The following is a 21,421-nucleotide window of genomic DNA, read 5'->3' on the forward strand; positions in this document are numbered from 1 at the left end:
GCCTATCTCATGTGTTCAGTGCCCCTGCTCATCAGCACCTAATCTCTCCGGGCGCCATCGCTGCTTCTATCCACATGGCCCGGGAATAATACTGCAAGATATCAAGAAAATGCTATATTCTGCAATTGTTTTATTAACAAAATGGCGCCAGAATTGAATTCTTGACTAAGTGTCTTTCCGTGAATGTTTCACAAATAGCTTTTAAGGGGCCGCTCTTGGCTCTACTCCAGAAGCCAGGCACATTTTGTGTGCCATGTTTGCTTTCCAGTCTTTAAGCGGTTAGGTAAACCTTTTTTCAAAATGTGCTGTGGGCACGAAACTCCCCGAGTGTTCGCCCCACATACTGACACCTTCTGTACCCCGGAGCCAGCCCACAGTCTCCCCCCCCCCCCCCCAAAAAAAACTCTCTCACCACATTGCATTGGAACTAGAACCATTTAAAGATGACACTTCAAATAAAGCCCAAAAATATTTAGGTAATATTTTTAATCTTAAACACATACCCAGACGCAATATTACTGACATTAGATTAACATACACAACTTATTTTATTTATGCAAAAGTTGCACTAACCTCTCTTATATATATACAACTTTGCCGATATTAAATTCACAAACAAAAAGTTTTACTCGTGCAACGTTTTGCTACAACCCCTCTGTCTTGCACGCAGTCTTGTTATTATGTAAATTAAAATATGCAAATTGTTTGTCATGCAAGGGTTGGCTATAAGTGCTCTATCTTTCATACATCATTGCTAAAATTTTAATGAAATATACAAATTGTTAAAGTCCCGCAAGCGTTTACCGTAATCTCTCCCTCTTTTACACAATATTGCTAATATTTAAATTAAAATAAATTAATTGTTTAATCGTGTAAAGTTTGCTATAATATACCCTCACGCATAACGTTGACAACATCAAATTAACGTATACTGCTTGTTTCATTTAAGCAAATGTTTTGCAATATGCATTCTGTTTCTTCCACACGCAATGCTGCTGATCATAAATTCACACATATGTCTTATTTTATTCTTGCAAAATTTAGTCAAGACCTCCCTTGCTTGGTCTCAAGCGCGCGCAGTGTTGCTAGTGTTAAATTAACATATGCAAAGTGTTTCTTTGTATACACCAGTCTGCAATGGCTGTGTATACTTACTTTGTTTACATGATAGAACAATCTGTCGCCGACAATATTTCCCCCGTAATACAGTTGAATATTGCGATACTAATTGCAGATGGGTGAGTGTGGGGCTAGGGGCGTGTCTGTCTGGTCCATTTACCTAGTATCGCTCAGTGAAGGTGAGCTGGGCGGTACCACCCTGTTACCCGTTGCACTCACTATATTATCTGGCATGCGTGGTTTCAGGCCTACCCGCACGAGTACGGTGCAATGCGACAGAAAAGTAAGAATCTCCTTTATGCATCTTGAATTAATAATGCACTCCGACAAACACACAAGTCCCCTCGCCCATAGCTCCATTGTTGGTGCACAATCTCCTGCTCCTGGAGCAGCATTTACGCGTGAGTGGTGGAAGAAAATAGATGGTTTAATTAGTTAGGGGATGTACACAGCGTCAAAGCGCTTCCTTTCGACCACTTCTATGCGCTTTGAGAAATATAAACGTGTCAAACACGTTGAATAAGCGAATGGTCGCTAGCGTGCGATTTTCTAAGTTGAACATTCTTATCTTCCACTGTGTGGGTGTACAAGAAGGCAGGCCAACGTTGAGGTAGTAAAGTAAACAGGCCTATCTCGTGTGTTCGGTGCCCCTGCTCATCAGCACCTGATCTCTCTGTGCGCTGTCGCTGCTCCTATCCACATGGCTGCAGCTGCGTGTCTTCGTGCCCCTGTTTGTTCTTACCCCTTCTCGGTGTGGTGCACTCCACCACCATCTCCCGTCGCTGCGCCTATCCCCATCAGCTGTGCGCTGCACTCACTGCTGGTTTATATGGCTCCTTGTTGATCACATTTTTGAAAGACACTTTCTCATCAAGAAATGTCACATACACCGTTGGCAAGCGCCCCGTTGTGGAACAGAGCCGGGGAAAGAGACTGTAACTGGCAAGGTGAGAAACAGTTGCGGGCATAGGCTTCAAGGAGTTGCTTAGGTGACGTTAGTGTTATCAATTAAGCAAGCCCTGTGTATGACGTCACCTGCACTGGTTTAATGTGGGGAGCGGCAGTAGAGGGTGTAGGTGATGTCACTGCTCTTATTCCGGTACTGGTGTGAGGACCCGGCGCTAGTATTTTGTGTGACGTCACTGCCCTGTTATCTTTATGTGAGTATGTGTGTGAGGGGATTCAGTGCACTGATTTACACTGCTCTAAGGTTGTACGTGGAGACGTCAGCGTGTTTACTTTGGGTCTATGGTGATGTATTCCTTCAAAACACAGGTTTATAGTGGAGGACGAGCATAACTATGATGTTGCTGCTTTGATTAACTTTAGCAAGTTAAGCGTGAACTCACGTCCGTCTCTCCTGTATGATAGTGTTTCACAGAAAGAGCACCATGGGACATAGGGAGGGAGTAAGTCATACTCAGTTTTATAACTTTTATTGGAAAAGCTCGGTGACACGTAGGGAGCTCAACTTCATGAACATTTCCCAAGGTGGAACTCTGCATTCCCAGGGGTTTCCGCGTTCCCTGGAGAGCCTGCATCTCTTTTCTGGGGCCAGTGGGCATTTTGAATCCCATACAAGTATGAGGCCCCATAATGGGAAGCTCCTGTTAGCAATAATTGGTCTGTGCTTTAGGATACTGCCGCCCCAGCTGTGCCTCCGATGCCTTTCAGCTGACTGGATGGGTCACTGTAACGACATATCTGCAGCTCTTAGATGGTAACCTCTGCAGTCCACTAAACTGTGGTCACAGTGCTGCATGGCTTTACGGTGGGGTTCGGAGCAGTGTGGCTTTCATTCCTCAAGCCTGAAAGGAAACGACTGCATTTTAAATTGTCCACCTGTAAACATATCATCACGTCTTTGGGGTGTTGTAAATGGGGCAGATTATAGACGGAAGGGGAGGGGCATTCTCGTAATGGGAACAGTTTTATTTGTAATTGTTTAGATTTACAGCTGGCGTTTTTGTTCAGTGAAATTGTGCAGGCTTGTTTGACTCCGAAGTAGCTTGTGTGTAAGTCAGTCTGAGTTTATACCGTGCAAGAGAGAAAGATGTAAACCTTTTACCACAACCCGCGGGTGATTTAGCACTTTGCATTATGTGTAGTCTTCGTTTTCCGATTGTGTCACCAGGCAGGCCTTCAAGCACCATAGCGCAAAATGATCTCCTCAAACAGTGGGCCTGTTTCTATGCGTCATTACATTCGATAATACTAATCGCTGGTTCAGAACAGACATGTAAACAAGCATTGGCGTAATAGGTCTCGCCTTTGGGACCTTATAAGTGTTTAGCCATGCAACACTTGATGTTGTTGCACCAAGGATATTGTGCTGCATAACTAAATACTTATAAGGTCCTAAAAGCGAGACCTATTGGTTATGCCAATGCTTGTTTTTGTTGTGTTTCCTCTGAAGTAGATAGATCTTGGCCGCAAATCTGATTGGAATTGATTTGCACCCTGTAATGTCGGGAGATGGTAGCGACTTCTGGAGTACCATGACATCTTTAAGGGGTTACAGTGCTGGAGGAGAACAGGAGATCAGACAAATTCATGTCACATTATTAACAGTAATGCGGGGAAGAAAAAGTATTCAAGAGAGTCATTTTTGCCAAAATTCCTTTTCTGAACGGGGATTGCCCGTGTAGGACTCTGAGGGAGTAGATCAGGAGTATTTATATGACGTGGAAACTGAAGACACTGGAAGGCGGTGAGCGCTACGGAGAGTCAAACTCGAAAAGAGAAAGCCCAATGGAGGTGCGAGAGAGGTGTAAATAAAGGAAGAAACAGATACTGGTCGGAGATAGGGTGTAGGGGGTAAAGAAAAAGAAGACAACAAGGAGTGAGCAGGAAAATGAGGTTAGAGAGGGGTGGCGTGATCTGGCCGCGCGGCAAGATGGACGCTTGTGAAGCGAGCTCTGCCGGCCAGGATATTAATCCTTTAATTATCCGCTCATTGGGAGGAACTCGCTGCAGAAAATACCCCTATAAGCCGTCTAAGCAGCAACATCGTGGTGCCTGGGGGCAAGATTGCTGTAAGTAGCTGGCAGAGAGTCGCTATGGCCTGAAGCCGGCGTGGCCTGCCTGCCGAGCACCCTGATGTTCCCCTGCCTCCAAAATCAGCACAGTGGTGTACCCTGGTGGCAACAGCGGTGAGAACTGCAACTGAGCGGTGAGGACTGCAACTGGGCTTAGCAGAGGTTCCTGTGCTGTCTGCCCGGTTCCGGGATTGTGCACCTGTGGGGCTCTGCCGATGACATGCTGGAGGCGGAGCAGACGGTGAAGCCTGAGATCCGTGACATTCGGACGACTCAGTGCGGGGGGGAGGAGAACGATTCCTCCCGAGCCGCCCGGAGTGCACATTAAGCGGATCCTTTGACTCCCGACCCTGGGGATGATGAACTGGACGCCGCGAAGCCGCCCAATGTGAGGGGGAAGGAGGTCGCCATTTTTAGAATCAGGCATACATTGGGCCAGCGTTACCGAAGAGCTGGACGGTGAGGACTCAGTGCTGGTACATATATCCCAGTGAAAGTTACTGACCCGCAACAGTGTAATTGGCCGGATTTACCTGCGTGGTGCTAGTCTCACCAATGGTGCATGGGGCCTGAATCAAGGTCTGGCCTAACTCTGAGTAGTGCCTCATCGGAGAAAGCTCATTGCATAGCTGTTAACGAGGCCCGCAGTGACTCACATTGGCTTGCGCGCTGGCGGCCTTCAAGCATGCAGGACTCCCAGTCTGGTCATTCTCAAACACACCATCAACGTCCTGCCTGCCCAGTGTGTTCATTGCGACTGCAGCATTTAGTGTCGCTTTAGTGTGGTGACCCGCTGGTGATAGAACAGAGTGCTGTGTTGGTGTGAGGCACTCGGAAGACGTCTGACAAAACAAATTATTTTTTTAAACAAGCGCTCGGCATGCTGCCTTTGAAAGTTTGAAAGCCGCACCTGCTAAAAGGTTTCTTATCTTTATGGGGCCATGTGTTTGGCCCCATAAAGATAAGAAACCTTTTACGCCAGCAGGAAGTCAGACGAGCCAGTCCAACTGGGACGGCTCTAAAAGAGAAAAGTGTACGTCACTGGAAGCTCTTTTCCAATGTCTGGCCACCGTTTAGCATAAACGGTGACGCCAGCCAATGGAAAAGAGGGGCAGGGCTTAAACCCCGCTAGTGAAAGCTACCCTAAATCATTAAATATCGCCAGCGAGACTGCGCATGTCTGCGCAGCCTACGCCAGGTGAGACCTAAAAACAAAGCTGTAGTGCTGCTCCGTGTGCAGAGAAGCACGACGACAGGCATGCAGTCTTCTAACCATTATCTGTATCTCTACACTCAATAAAGAGAGCGTCAAGGGTTTGCTGTAACTTCTTCCTGTTAGTCCATGCATACAATAAAGAACACCTACACCACACTTTCCTAGCTCTTATATGTGCCTTGATTCTGGGGTGAAGCGCAGCGGGCGAGGGTTTTCGTGATAAGTGTGACGCCTTCACTCAGTGCTCAACTGGTATAAATATGAGAGACAGTTAGAATATGCATGTCAAAAACATTGCAGCACGGAAAAAAAGGCAGACTCTTGGTGAAATGTTTTTGGACGGTGCCCTGGGCATCGTATAGTTTCAAAACATAATCAAGTACAGTTGTAGCAGCACTGTAGGCAAAGAATTGCATAAAAAACAACCCGACATTGAACTTGGTGCTGGATTGTGTAAGTGAAAAGACAAGTGGCGACGCAAGTGACAATGTGTGTTCAGCGGAAAACGGCGCAAAGTGGGCTAATATATACAGTGAAAAATGGTTTGGAAGCTGTTTTCAATAAATTTTGAAATTGTTTGATGGAACCATAATGAATAATGCGCTGTGATTTTGCGCTGAGTTGTCGACGACGTTTCGATCCTCTAAATCAGGATCATCTTCAGGACCGGGTTGTTGGTTTAACCCCTTCCATGCTGCGCAAATTCCGCCGCTGTGCTGACGGAATCTTGCGCGGGCGTGGTCATGACGGAACGGTTCCGTCATGAGCACAGCTCAACCGTGGCACATGACGGAACCGTTCCGTCATGAGCACCGAAGGGGTTAAAGCGGTGCTGGAGTAGACACGGTCCGTGTCTAAGTCGGTAAGGAAATAATCGGGCAAATATGGACTCCAGAAAGGATGTCCTGGCAGCTGCAGGTGCATTAACAGCAGCGCAGAGTCGCCAGCACCGGCACCCCCGTTCGATTGGATTCACTCCTACATCTAACGCTTCCCCTTCGGAACCGAAACACGGTTCCCCTTTGACGGGTCTATTCGCGCGACCGCCCCAAGTAGATACGAGATTGACACTCGGTTTTTCTCATACACGCAGTTCGGCGTGTATACCAAGCCACCTACCGCAAGCACCTTGCTGCGGCGCTTTGAAGAAGGATCACTTGCCCGCCCTTTTTCAGATGGTTTTCTTCCCCAACCGGCATCCACCCCTCACACACGTCCAGGTGTGTGCTGCCAGGACATCCTTTCTGGAGTCCATATTTGCCTGATTTTTTCCTTACCGACTTAGACATGGGACTGTCTACTTCAGCACCGCTTTAAACCAACAACCCGGTCTTGAAGATGATCCTGATTTAGAGGATCGAAACGTCGTCGACCACTCAGCGCAAAATCACAGCGCATTATTCGTTATGGTTCCATCAAAAATCTCTAAATTTATTGAAAACAGCTTCCGAACCATTTTTCACGTATATATTATCCCACTTTGCGCCGTTTTCTGCTGAACACACACTGTCACTTGTGTCGCCACTTGTCTTGTCACTTACACAATCTAGCACCAAGTTCAATGTCTGGTTGTTTTTTATGCAATTCTTTGCCTACAATGCTGCTACAACTGTACTTGATTATGTTTTGAAAATATACGATGCCCAGTGCACCTTCCAAAAACATTTCCCCTAGTGTCTTCCCTTTTTTCCGTGCTGCAATGTTTTTGACATGCATATTCTAACTGTCTCTCATATTTATACCAGTTGAGATATTGTTAATTCTCTCGTACCTACCCATTTCTCAACGTGGTTTATGGATCATACTCCTGTCTTATCTTACAAAATTCACTCAGTGCTGGCATTTAAGCCAACAGCAGCTTGCATTCTGGGATTTTGAGTTTCTTTTTTCATATTGCAAGTAGAGACCCAAACATGTCAGCACGTGAAGTGTAGGTGAAGGTAAAAGCACAAGTCAAGATAGAAAGAAGCTCTTTAGAAGTCAGTGAGGGAACACATGGGAGAAGGGTGGAAGGGGTGGAATGCTCCTTGTCCCTTTTGTGTTCGGGTTGGAGATTTCTTCTGTGTCGAGATCTGTTTGTAGGGAAGGAGCGCGCTCTTGAAGAAATACAAGCATTTGCCATGCAAGAGGTCTCGCATTTACGCGAGTGTGAGCTATTGGCATTGTAAAAATGAAAACAAAAATAAGACATTGCCATTTGCACTGTCAATAGCTCACACTCGCGTAAATGCGAGACCTATTGCATTGCAAATGCTTGTTTTGTTTGTTGTGTCTCCCCTAGCTCTGCTGCACGATTTAGAATGCTTAGCAGATGTGTTATAAGAATTGACGTGAGCATAGGTTTGACAATAGCAAAAATGTATTCAGTAAAAAGTTTGGGTTGTGTTATTCTAGATGCAGAGTGAGATGTGAGTCTTCCAAATAAATTTGATATATTCTCTTACATAATTCTTGTAAGTAATTTTGGTGTCCAAGCAGTAGTTTCTTCAATATTCTCTTTCCATAGATTTGCATTTTTTCTTGCCAGCCTTAAGCTGTTACGAAAACCAGGGAGAGGAAGGTGTTGTCCTGCTCTACTTAAAACAATCTTATGGAAGTGATTTGATAATATTGGAGAGGATATCCAATGAGATTAGGATCCTGCATCTAGAGGTATGTCCTGTGAGAGTTTGAGATAGAACATCCGGTGATAAACTAGACTAGGGTCTAGAGAAGGATCTACCCTGGCACAGATGCGTCTTGTGTGCATGGTATGAGTAATAACTGAGGACTGAGTATGGGAAAAGGAGTGACAGGAGAAAGGTAAAGCAAAATGATCACACCATAAAAAGGGATTAGAAGTCACAGTGATGTTATTGTCACCATCACTAGGGACTTATAAGTCAGTCAGTCTCTGCCAATTCAGGGGTAGCCAATTTGACATACACTTTGTAATGGGTTAGAACACTGGCACTGGAGTCTAGTTAGCAGGTCACGGCGCACTCTCGGAGTCAAAAAACCAGCAGCATTAGCCCAAAAATGTGGGGATTAACATGCAAAAAGAGGAATTTCCTTACTTACCCTTGGTTGAATCGGAGAAAGTTGCAGAGCAGTGCTCTCGCGCATGGACAGAAAGCTGAAATACAGTAAATTTTTCAGCTAATACTTTTCTTCGTGTATTTATTTTAAGTCTTCCTACAGGGTGATTTTTGGCACTGCAGAATACTTCATACATTCTTGCTCAGGGCACAGTACAAGCGCATTTTGGAAGAATTACTTTTAAAAGTTGAAGAATGTTGTTAGTCGAGGGATGGGATGCTATTGGCATTTCAACAATAGGTGACGTTCTAGCTAAGGGTAAACTCAAAACATTCCATGCGTTGCAGACGGACTTCAAAATGCACAACTCCGACATGCCTGGCAGGCGGAGGGTTCCTTATCCTCCTCGCTGCCGGAGTATGCACCATTGGAGGGCCGCTTACTACAAGAGCACGTACTTAGTAAGGCAGTCTCGCTAACATATCGGACCTTGAATAATAATGCGCCAGAGAGGTTGGGGAGACTGAGGGAGTCCTGGGAACTTAACCTGGGTACACTTGAAAATATAAACTGGGAGGCAGCTTTGATGCACCACTGCGAGGTGGCCGTCAAGTCCCGTCTCCGTCTCAATCAATACAAGATCCTGCATAGGGTTTGCTACGATAGGGTCCGGCTCCCCCGCATGGGTCCCACCAGTGACTCGAACTGCCTGCGATGTGGACAAACACAGGGTGACTTTTACAATACCATTTGGGGCTGTCCCGTCCTACAGATCTACTGGGGAACGGTTTTGGGGGAGTTGAGCAAGGTTCTAGGTGTGACACTACCATTGGACCCTAAATTCACACTGCTGGGCATCGCCGGATATGTAGATTTAGGCCGCCCACAGCTAATTTTCGCCATGTTAGCTCTGGTGGTGGCAAAACGGGACGTAGCTTGAACATGGGGAGCGACAGCCCCACCTCAGCTCAGAGAATGGAAGATGGGAATGGATATGTACATGGCGGCGGAGAGGGTCACATATAAGGCGAGGGGCTGCCCGAGAAAGTTCCGTAGGGTATGGGGGAAATGAAGGGCGTACTATGGGCTGGATGGAAGACTGGGTGATGATTAGTGGGCCTTCCAGTGGTCCTTACATTCCCTCTAGGGGTGGGCGTCGACCCGCTTGTCCCCGAACATTCCAGATGGGGAAGAATCATGGCACAATGCAGTGGGGGTGGGTTATTCAAGCTCCGGATGCCCGAAGGGATGATGATGTGGGATTAGTTGTGATGAAGACTGTATATGTATGCCTTTGTGTGACTGTAACCGAAGGAACTCAGCTGTCTTTTGTCTTTTGTTTTGAGCAAAATGCAAATAAAAACTTTTTTAAAAAAATGTTGTTACAGGAGATAGTAAACGGCATCATGTAATATATGTGTGTGAATTTTACTCAGCTCATGGTCCCATGACTGCAGATAAGAAAGGATGAATCACTTTGTGTTGATGTTGACAAGCTGAATGTACCTGTTTCTTTAGGTCTGGCTAGGGAGAGCTTTAGATGTTTTGAAAGCCTATCCTTTCCCAAAAAGATAATGGGAAAATGTATACATATGTACTGAGGGTTTCGGTCTCCCTTCTTCATCCATTGGTCTTTTCAGTTGTGGTTTGCATTTTGCTTCCTCCCACTACACCATACAACATAGGTCTAGGGTTCAGCCCATCTCATCCATTGACTCCCTTACATTGTCCCAGCATTTTGCCTCAGTATATGTCAATAGCTGCCTGAAAAGGTGTTAACTTCAATGAGTTGGTCTGGACTACTGCTTTATTTGTACTTTTTTAACAATTTGTTTTTGCATATTGCATATGTTTGCAAAATATTTAGAAACAAATTAAAACATCGCACTCTAGCCAGGCCACATCTACTGGCTTTGCCAATGCTTGTTCAGTTTGCAGCAAGCCTTCAGATGGCGTGACGCAATCCTTCAAGAGAGTGCAGTTTCTTTAAGTTGGATTGACACTTCCTGTTTGATTGTTTGCCTTGTCAGTCATGGGCGTAAGCTTTGAATAACACACCACATAGACTGCACCTTCTCTTGTTTGCTTTGTGTCTGGGAATGCGCATGAGCTGAGGCCAAATCCTTAAATGGATGCCAATATTCATTGTGCAGTATAAACTGAATTACCATTGTTCTGGTAAAAACCACTCTGCAGCCAGGTGTGTAAGGCTAGTCATGAAGCAGAAATCTGAGTGAGTGGGAGAACTGGCCGTATCACATTAAGCGAGCACTGGGAGAGCTAAGTTAAGACACAGGGCCCGATCCCAAAACATTTTTGACTGGCTTTCTATCATGTCCTTGAAGGTAATTTAAGGCAGTGCTTGCTCCAAACACCTGTTACCATGGTAACATGAAAACTGGATTCTGGAGATGTTAATATGTGACAAGTGATAGGAAAGTGGGAAACCCAATATACCCTTGGAGGCTTGGGCAAATAGACTAATGATAGGAATGTCTTTTTTTCATAGGTACACAGTTTTTAATGTAAACAAAATTAAAAGGGTACATTCAAATACAATAAAACACCATGATAGAGGATATACAGACCGACCTACAAATCATAGGTGTAAACATCTATTCCAAATGAAAATGGAGAAGGATATGGATCTGAAAAAACAGAAAACAATTCCTAAAGAGCAGCAAATGCTTGGAAAATAGATGTGTAAGTCGACGTTTCGGTCTGTAGTGGCAGATTTGTCCGTCAGACCATCTTCAGGACATTAAGTTGTTTGTTAAAAAAGTCCCTTCATGAGGGTTCAATTTTCAATTAGAACCAGACGAGTCATAATTTAAAAACACCAAACGGGCCTTACGAATGGGCCCCTATCGGTATATGAACTCTAACAAAAAGAGCAATAGTCTCTACCCAATTTAAATGTTAGGAAAGGTGCAACTCAGTGACAAGTGATTACTTTTGTACAACATTTGACTGCGAGTAAAAATCCATTGAAGGCACTTTTTACCTACCATTAATATGTGACGAGCATTTGTGCATATTTATTGTGTGGTATTTTGTTGCGGTGATGATGCATTCCGTTTTTTTAATGCTGCTGTGTATTTGTGCAGCAAGATTGCAATGTGATTTCATTGTGCTGTACTGCAGTTGTTGTGTTGCTTTCTATTTTGACAGTGTTTTTGTGAGGTGGCCTGTGATATTTTAACTGTGATGTTATATTGTTTTTGGAGTATGGTATTGCAACACCTTCTACTGCTTACTTTAAATGCTAATAAATGCTGCTATATTTTTCACTAAAAGCAGCACATATCTTGAAAGTTCCTCTGACAACAAGCAACCATTTTCACTGTCTAAGGGGGTAAAATAGCTCTGCAATTGCAAGAGCTACCTCCCACACGACCTATATTTCTTTAACATTGGCTTACAGAATGCTCAAACATGGGGCTCCAATTATACTGATCTCCATACAACAACTTCAGTTTACTAATATTTCATATTTTATTGTTCTTATCTTTTTTCATTTATATCAACATTCAGAAATTGACATTACAACATTTAATTTCTTTATATCAACATTCAGAAATTGGCATTACAACATTTAATTTCTTTATACCAAAATTCAGAAATTGACATTACAACATTTCCTTTCTTTTCAATGTTCAAAATTCAATTTTGCATCTATATTCAGAATATCAAAAAATGTTACCAGTAAATTGAGATAGCAAAACTTGGAATAAAAAGAAAAAGAAACAGTCCCCTACACTCACACCTCATTCATATGACTCACACTCATATCACTAGCATACTAAACACTTTCATTCCGCACCCCAGACCAATACTGCATGCACAGTTGGTAAAAGGCAGGGTGACCACATCCACCCTCGGCTACTGTGCTGATGTCTGGGGTGTCACACTTTCTGGCTGACGTACGTTTCAATAGACAATATTATTGGTCTCCATCTTCATCAGGACCATTTGTTTATATTTGTTTATAATACGGGCGAAGGAGAGGGGAATCTAAGAAAAGGAGTTATGGGAGAAACAGGAATTTAATTGTGGATCTATCTCTACATTGTTTATCGATTTATCATTTAAGCTTTATTTGATTAAAAAATAATCATAAAAGCATATTTGTAAAACGATAATCGCATGTTACAGAAAGATGAAAAACCACAAAATTATGGGATAAGTTATACAGTGAAAAATCTTACATCAAGATAGTTTTCTACACTTAAAAACAGACTTTAAGAACAACGAAACAGATAAAATTACAAACTCTTTCCCAAGGGATTGCATGACTATGAATGCAGGACGGCATTGTCACATTCCCTAGTGTTCTAAGCATCGGAAGAATCCCCCTTTTCCTCTGGACTGTGTAAAATTTACAAAAGAATAAAACCTGCATGGTGGATTGTGCTGACAAATCGTCGCATGGGCAATTAGACAGCTGCCTAGACCAATCGCTAATTGCTGGAAAACTGAGCAACCTATGGACAATGCCCATCCTGAAACAGGTTAATAAAAATCTTTCGAAGTCAGAAGATACAAAAGTTAAATACGACTGCATCTTGAAAGTGGTCAGGATGTTTTGATGAGCCAGAACAGAGATTTTTCATATCTCTGTATTTAATCTAATATTTTCTAGATACTGCAAACAGCCAAGTTAAAAAAAACTTTACTATTTACTTTAGTCAAGGTATTGGGGTTATCTATTACAAATGCCCCAAGGAGTTCTAACATTACTTCTTCTAAGAATATTCAAAAACAAAGTGAATGCTCCTCTCTTTAACCTTGTAATGAGTAATGTATCTTAAAATTGAAAAAAGCCCTACACATCATATCACTGGTCATGTTCATATTCATATAAGGGAGTACCACTGGGGAAGTAGACATAGAAAACTATGCTCTGTAAAGCAACCAATGTGATGTATTAGTATAGCAGTACACATATGTAACATTTTGAGTTTAGGCTCTAGGAAAGAATCACCCGTTAATAGTGCTACCATTATACCTTGGAAAAAAGAGGTGTAATGTACATTGGACACCGAGACTAACAAATGAGTGAAAAAGAATTCTTCTAAAGAATTGTTAATATAGAAGTGTTAGGCAGGTCAGATAATGGAGACATTGGTGTGATAGCCCACTACTGGGTCTTAATCTCCACCGTTTTTATCCATTTGTTTGTTTTCTCCATCTACCTTTCCTTCTTAATGTGATATGAAAGAATAGCAGGACTATTTGTACCTTGCTGTTTATTGAAACTGTACTCAAATAGAAGTACTGCGAGCACAGGAAAAACCTCCTAATCTGTGTCTCCTGACGGACTGCTGGTTCCGTGAATCTCAGGGTTTTCTTTATCTAGGAGATGCATTATATGATAAGTCTTTGTTAACACTGACTCTCATCTTGAAGAGCATATATTTAGTCTGAACCTTAACATAATATAATTACCATAGGGCGCTCCATGCATATCCACCTTTATTTATAGGAAATGGTTCTATTTGGCTCTCTGTGGGAAGTGTGCTACAAGTCCTGTGTTTCTCCATCGGGTCACTAGTAGTCCTAAAGCGATGTGTGGGAAAGTGTGGGATATATCTTATTAGGATAATTCAAATGTCATATAGCAATGATGTATAAAGGGAAAGGGACAAATCAGTTGGTTACTTTCCCTTACCCGCTGTTGCTAGTTCTATGGCGTATACATCTCTGCTATATCCAGGCTGTGGAATATGTAACTGTTGCCGGTACCTGGATAACTTCTATTGTCTGCAGAGAAAGACATAGCTGTCAAGGTCTTAACTGTCAGGGTGTCGCAGAGTTTCTTTGAGGTGTGTAGTTCTCTCTCTGCTAATGGTCTCTGCGCGCATATTGGTACTACGCACATGGTACTAACTTACTGCTATCAATCATGTACATATTGGGCGCCCTCCATGTATAGGTGTTTCTGTGCGTTCATATCTACATGACGCACTCGGACCATAGGCAGTGTCCTGTGGGGATATTGCTAACGGGCTACTGCACTAGTGGTAACTCTTAGGAAAACGCGAAATCTTGGGCGCATATATCCATCTCGCTCAAATATGGCTCCTAGCCTCTGCACTCAGGTGAGTGCGCTATCTTGTATGCTACACATACAGAGACTTGCATGTACTTAAAATTGTAACGATAACATCTAGGGTGCTTATCCTAGTTCCCTCTGGGCAAATATTCCCTTCATGCTCTACTACTGATAGTGGCCTTATGGACACCCAGGAGTATGACAAGAAAATTCTACAGATGCTGGCCATACCAGAACATTACAAATCAGCGAGACTGGGGTCTATGACCTCACTGAAAGATAAGATTGGCAGCAGCACCAAAAAAGCACTAGAAGAAGGTATTATCTGTACTAAGGAATAGGATTTTCTCAATAAAACTAACCCAATTACGCCGGCCCTGTATTGGTTGCCAAAAACCCATAAGAGTCTTGACAACCCGCCACTGCATCCAATAGTATCATCTATCAATTCATGCACAGAACCCCTGTCTAAATATATAGATGCATTCTTGTGTCCCCTAACTACTATATATCAATCGTACATCCGGGATACTGGAGACATCATCAGAAAAATTGAACATACACCTTACAATCCTCAACAGGAGATTCTAGTAACATTAGACAGAGGCGCTATATACAAATATCCCTCAACAACAAGCCATAGAAGCAGTAGCGACCCTACTTAGTAGAACCCAAGGAGAGAGGCCAGATCAGTTCATACTAGAATGCTTAGAAATTTTATTAAAAAACTATTTTTTTGATTTCAAAGGCAACCTGTTCCACCAAATTAAGGGGACCAGTATGGGCGCATCTTGCGCCCCTAGTGTGGCTAATATCTATATGAAATCAAGCACATCTACAATGAAGTGGCTCCGTACTTTGAAAAAGTCAAGCAGTGGCATTGATTTATAGACGATATTTTCTTTGTTTGGCAAGGAAATGGAGATACTCTGCTATCTTTTATCGCCTGGCTCAATGACAGTGATGACAACTTGAGGTTTACAGCACATCACAGCAATTCTTCTTTTACACTCATTTGTTAGTCTTGGTGTCCAATGTACGTTACACCTCTTTTTCCAAGGTATAATGGTAGCACTATTAAAGGGTGATTCTTTTCTAGAGCCTAAACTCTAAATTTTACATATGTGTAATGCTATACTAACGCATCATCACATTGGTTGCTTTACAGAGCATAGTTTTCTATGTCCACTTCCCAATTGGTACTCCCTTATATGAATATGAACATGACCAGTGATATGATATGATGTGCAGGACTTTTTTCAATTTAAGATATGTTACTCATTACAAGGTTAAAGAGAAGAGCATTCACTTTGTTTTTGAATATTCTTAGAAGGAGTAATGTTAATAGAACTCCTTGGGGCATTTGTGATATATAACCTATATATTCAGCCACGCCACCGGACTCCACTGGACAGACCACAGCTGCGTCCACTTCAGCTTCAGAAGGACCACGACTCACCACCACCCGCAACTGGTCCCCCGCAGAAGCTGGAACAAGATCACTGCCGACCAGCTCACCACATCCCTGAGCCAGAATCCCCCCACCAGATCAGCGAACCCCAACCAAGCCGCCAACAACCTCACGAAATGGATCAGCAACTGCGCAGACGACCTCGCTCCACTGAAGACCCCCCCCCGCCAGACCCGGCACCAAGAAAGCATCTTGGTTTACCGACGAACTCAAGAGCTCCAAGAAGAACTGCCGGGCCCTCGAGAAAGCCTGGCGCAGAGACCCAACTACAGACAACCTGACCACCCTCAAGCTCGCAACTCGAAGACATCACCAGCTGATCCACGCCACCAAGAAATCCGCATTCAAGGAACGACTGGATAACAACGCCCGCAACAGCAAGGAACTCTTCAACATCGTCAAAGAGCTCTCGAACCCCAGCGCCGGAAACAACGACATCACGCCCTCGCAAGACCTCTGCAACTCGCTCGCCTCGTTCTTCCACAGCAAGATCGCAGACATACACAACAGTTTCAGCACACAGCCAATGCACCCTACGACCGGAACAACGCCCCCCACCACCACCGTCCGCGCCTGGACCCCAGTCAACACCGAAGACACCATCCGCACGATGAACTCCATCCACTCAGGATCTCCAACAGACCCCTGCCCTCACCACGTCTTCAACAAGGCCGACTCCGTCATCGCACTCCACCTGCGGGACATCATCAACGCCTCCTTCGACATCGCCACCTTCCCAGAGAGCTGGAAGCACGCCGAACTCAGCGCCCTACTGAAGAAACCATCAGCGGACCCCACCACCTCAAAAACTACCGCCCCATCTCACTCCTTCCTTGTCCGGCCAAAGTCATCGAGAAAACCGTCAACAGACAACTGGCCGCCTTCCTCGAGACGAACGGATCCCTCGACCACTCGCAGTCCGGCTTCCGGGCCAACCACAGCACCGAGACCGCCCTCATCGCTGCCACCGATGACATCCGAGCTTTGCTCGACAACGGGGAAACAGCGGCCCTCATCCTCCTGGACCTCTCCGCGGCATTCGACACGGTCTGCCACCGCACCCTAGTGCAGCGCCTCAACAACATCGGTATCCAGGAGAAGGCACTGGAATGGATCATCTCCTTCCTCGCCGGAAGAACACAGAGAGTCCGCCTACCCCTGTTCAGATCCGAGGCCACCGAAGTCATCTGCGGCGTACCACAAGGATCATCACCCTCTTCAATGTCTACATGAGCCCCCTCGCAGCCATTGCACGCCAACACAACCTCAACATCATCTCCTACGCCGACGACACCCAGCTGATCCTCTCCCTCACCAACGACCCCGCCACCGCCAGAACCAACCTACACGAAGGGATGAAAGACGTAGCCGAGTGGATGACGAACAGCCGCCTGAAACTGAACTCGGATAAGACGGAAGTCCTCATCCTGGGATCATCACCCTCCGCCTGGGACGACTCCTGGTGGCCCCCTGCCCTTGGCAGCGCACCCAAACCAACAGACCACGCACGCAACCTGGGCTTCGTCCTGGACTCCTCCCTCTCCATGACCAGACAAGTCAACGCCGTCTCCTCATCATGCTTCAACATCCTACGCGTGCTACGTAAGATCTTCCGGTGGATCCCCACCGAAACCAGGAAGACGGTCGCCCAGGCCCTCGTCACCAGCCGACTGGACTACGGCAACTCCCTCTACGCCGGAACCACAGCCAAACTCCAGAAACGACTCCAGCGCATCCAGAACGCCTCAGCACGCTTTATCCTGGACATTCCCCGACACAGCCACATCTCCGTACACCTGAGAAACCTGCACTGGCTCCCCGTCAGCAAAAGAATCACGTTCCGACTCCTCACCCACGCACACAAAGCTCCCCACAACCAAGGCCCAAGATACATCAACGACCGCTTGACCTTCTACACGCCCACCCGCCAGCTTCGATCAACCAGCCACGCCCTCGCCGCCGTCCCCCGCATCCGAAGAGCCACAACAGGAGGAAGATCCTTCTCCTACCTGGCTGCCAAGACGTGGAACTCCCTCCCCATCCACCTCCGCCTGACCCAAGACCACCTCTCCTTCAGGAAGCAACTCAAGACCTGGCTGTTCGAACAGTAGCGGACCCCCCTCCCCCAAGCGCCTTGAGACCCTCCGGGTGAGTAGCGCGCTATACAAATGCTTGATTGATTGATTGATTGATAAATCGATAAACAATGTAGAAATCCACTATTAAATTCCGGTTTCTGTTTCTCCCATAACTACTTTTCTTAGATTCCCTAATTCTTCGCCCGTATTATAAACAAGTATAAACAAATGGCCCTGATGAAGATGGAGACCAATAATATTGTCTATTGAAACGTACGTCGGCCAGAAAGTGTGACACCCCAGACATCAGCACAGCAGCCGAGGGTGGATGTTGTCACCCCGCCTTTTACCAACTGTGCATGCAGTGTTGGTCTGGGGTGCGGAATGAAAGTTTTTAGTATGCTAGTGATATGAGTGTGAGTCACATGAATGAGGTGTGAGTGTAGGGGACTGTTTCTTTTTATTCCAAATTTTGCTATCTGAATTTCACTGGTAACATTTTTTGATACTCTGAATATAGATGCAAAATCTTATTTTGAACGTTGAAAAGAAAGGAAATGTAATGTCAATTTCTGAATTTTGATATAAAGAAATGTAATGTCAACTTCTAAATTTTGATATAAATGAAAAAAGAAAAAAAACAATAAAATATGAAATAATAGTAAACTGAAGTTGTTGTGTGGAGATCAGTATCATTGGAGCCCCATGTTTGAGCATTCTGTAAACCAATGTTAAAGAAATATAGATCGTGTGGGAGGTTGCTCTTGCAATTAGTTTGTCCCGTCCCCCTTCTCCCAGACCTTTCAAATACATAAGTGTAGGGGGTGCCTTTTTATAGCAAAGTAAAATAGCTCTGCTTCAGCTTTTCAACTGCTTAAGACACAAATCAGCACAAAAATGGGGCAGAAAGGGTGTCAACACAGCGCTCGAGGTAATGGCTTTATGTGGTACAGCCCACAGCCTCTGAGTCTTGATGTGAACTAATAAAGGGCAAGAGAATGTGCCGTACAGCTCCCTAGAGAATCAAAAAAGCATTCTTATTTTAAAAAGTATGCTCCAGAAGGTGGATGAGATGAGGAATATAGTAAAGAAGACCACCCTAGTTTAACATGGAAAAAAGTGTCATGTTAATGTTATCTGTAGCGAAAGGTGAAATGCCGAGATTAAGAGTCATGTATTCAAAACGAAGGATCCTTAATAGCATGCTTAATTTCAACAGTCAAGTACGGTATTAAGATCCTAGCCGTGACAAAGTGTAGAAAATCTTTTATCACAGAACTACTTACCTCTGAGCGTAAAGAAGGAGGCCCCTATGCTATCATGAGCTCTTTCTAGTACAGAGAAGAAGAAATTGGCAAAGTCACCGCCAAGTTCTTAAATAAAATTAATTGGCAGGATTATTCTTTGAGAGCCTATTTATCCAACTGAATGACACCAGCCAAGCTGATGCTCAAGCAATGACTGACACACAAATTCTAAACACATGACATTAGTTCTGCCTTTTGCTGGTTCACTAAATAATTTGACACTTCTCCAAAATCGTCTAAAGCATCATGGATAGCGTGAAAAGATCTTGCAAGTTCTCATGTGTAAATCATTGTCATCCGCATATAGTGCCACTTTTTTTTCCAAGTCCAAATGTTGAAATGGAATAATCTCCTGATTTTCTCAGAGCTTTTTTGCTAGTGGCTCAATATACAGATTAACATGTAGTGAGGATGAGGGGCACCCTTGCTGAGTTCCTCTTTTCATCTGAAATAGTTTTGTCAACTTCTCATTTACTATGATCATAGCTGCCAGATTCTTATAGATGGTCTTAGTTGCCGCATGGAAGTTATATCCTAATCCATATATTTTTACCATTGCATACAGAGAAGGCCAGCTTACTCTGTTAAAGGCCTAAGAGGCGTCAAATTTGATTATGGTGAGAGGGTAGTTTTCCGCTTTCGCTATGTCTATAGCACCTACTAAATAGTTTGTCAACTCATATAGCTGTCTACTGTTTATAAAAACCTTTTTGATCTATGTGCACCAATCCACAAATCACCTTTTCAAATCTTTTGGCTATAATTTGTGTATATATTTTGTAGTCCCTATTTAGTAGAGATATTGGCCTATATGACTCTCCCACTTTAGGATCTTTCCTGGGTTTCAACATTATACTAATTGTTGCTTCGTCCCATGACCCTGGGTGAGTGTTACCTTCAACATATATTGCTGTCAATTACTTATCAGAACCAGAGTGACTTGTTCTTTTAGGGCTCTATATAATTCATTTGGTATACAATCCGGACCAGAAGCTTTCCCCTTTTGTTTTTTAGCCCTCCCAGTGTTCTTTTAACTTCCTCCATGCTTATTTCTTGGTTCAGACTGTTCTTCAATTCTGCTTGTAGGGCTTGGAATTCCTCTCCTTTTAGCCAATTATTTACCTGTTCTACTGTAATATCATTGTCATTTTTATATAAATCCTGAAAGAAAACTACAAATGCCTACTCTATACTTGGATCTTCTCCATAACATTCACAAGTCTCTTTGCTTGTAATTTCTTGAATCAGATTCTTTGTGCTATCTATCCTTATCTTCCATACCAGCAGTTTCCCACCGCCTTCTTCATACTCGCAATGGGCTAATTTACTAGCCTCCCACTTTTTCCACGTAATTCAGTCCAAGTAATCTACCAACTCTTCTCTGGTCTCTTTAATCCTATTACCAAAATATACTTGTCCTTTAGCTGTGTTACAAGTATACAGTCTTCTTTGCAACCTCTCAATCTTTAACTCCCCCCAATTAAAGGCTTTATATGTATCCCATACTATGTGTATGGAAGCAAAACCTTTGTTTATTTAAAAAAATTCTAGTGTCGTCCTTGAGTTTGCTCACTATAGTTGGTTTGTTTAACAGAGTTCTATCCACAGTCCATCTTTTGGGAGCTGGTTCTTTATATAATAAGAGTACTAGCTTCACCGCTGAATTGTCGGATAGATGTTCTGGCTGATGTTCCACTTCCTTAACTGTCTGCCTCAAACCTGTGCTTATTAGGAAGATGTAAATTCGGTAAGAATGACTATATTTTTAATTATATGTAAACTCCTTTTTCTGGCCAGCTCTCTGCCGCCAACTATCTATTAAACCTGTATCATTCATTATGCTTTGCACACATTCTCTCATCTTTGGAGAGTTGACCATTGGTCTGGTCATTGCTTTGGCTAAAGATGGACTTAGCAGTACATTAAAATCACCTCCTATCACCATATTAGTTCCAACCTCTACTAATTGGCCATATGGTTCTCCAAGTGGTCCCGGGTCATCAATATTTGGGCCGTAATATCCTATAAAGGTGTACCTAGATCCCAGAATTTTAACATTGACCATCAGCCACCTCCCATTAGGATCTGCAGTATAGTTTTCCACCTTAGCTTGCGCTGA

The 21,421-nt window shown here is 44.0% G+C and overlaps 1 protein-coding gene across 1 annotated transcript in view; it reads left to right on the plus strand.

Annotated features, from left to right (window-relative positions):
• SGPP2 (sphingosine-1-phosphate phosphatase 2) overlaps positions 1-21,421 on the plus strand; it is a 500,448-nt gene that overhangs the window by 473,181 nt on the left and 5,846 nt on the right. The gene's annotated exons all lie outside the window — the stretch shown is intronic.

The sequence above is a fragment of the Triturus cristatus genome, chromosome 11 (assembly GCF_964204655.1).
Source record: "Triturus cristatus chromosome 11, aTriCri1.1, whole genome shotgun sequence".
Lineage (NCBI taxonomy): Eukaryota > Metazoa > Chordata > Amphibia > Caudata > Salamandridae > Triturus > Triturus cristatus.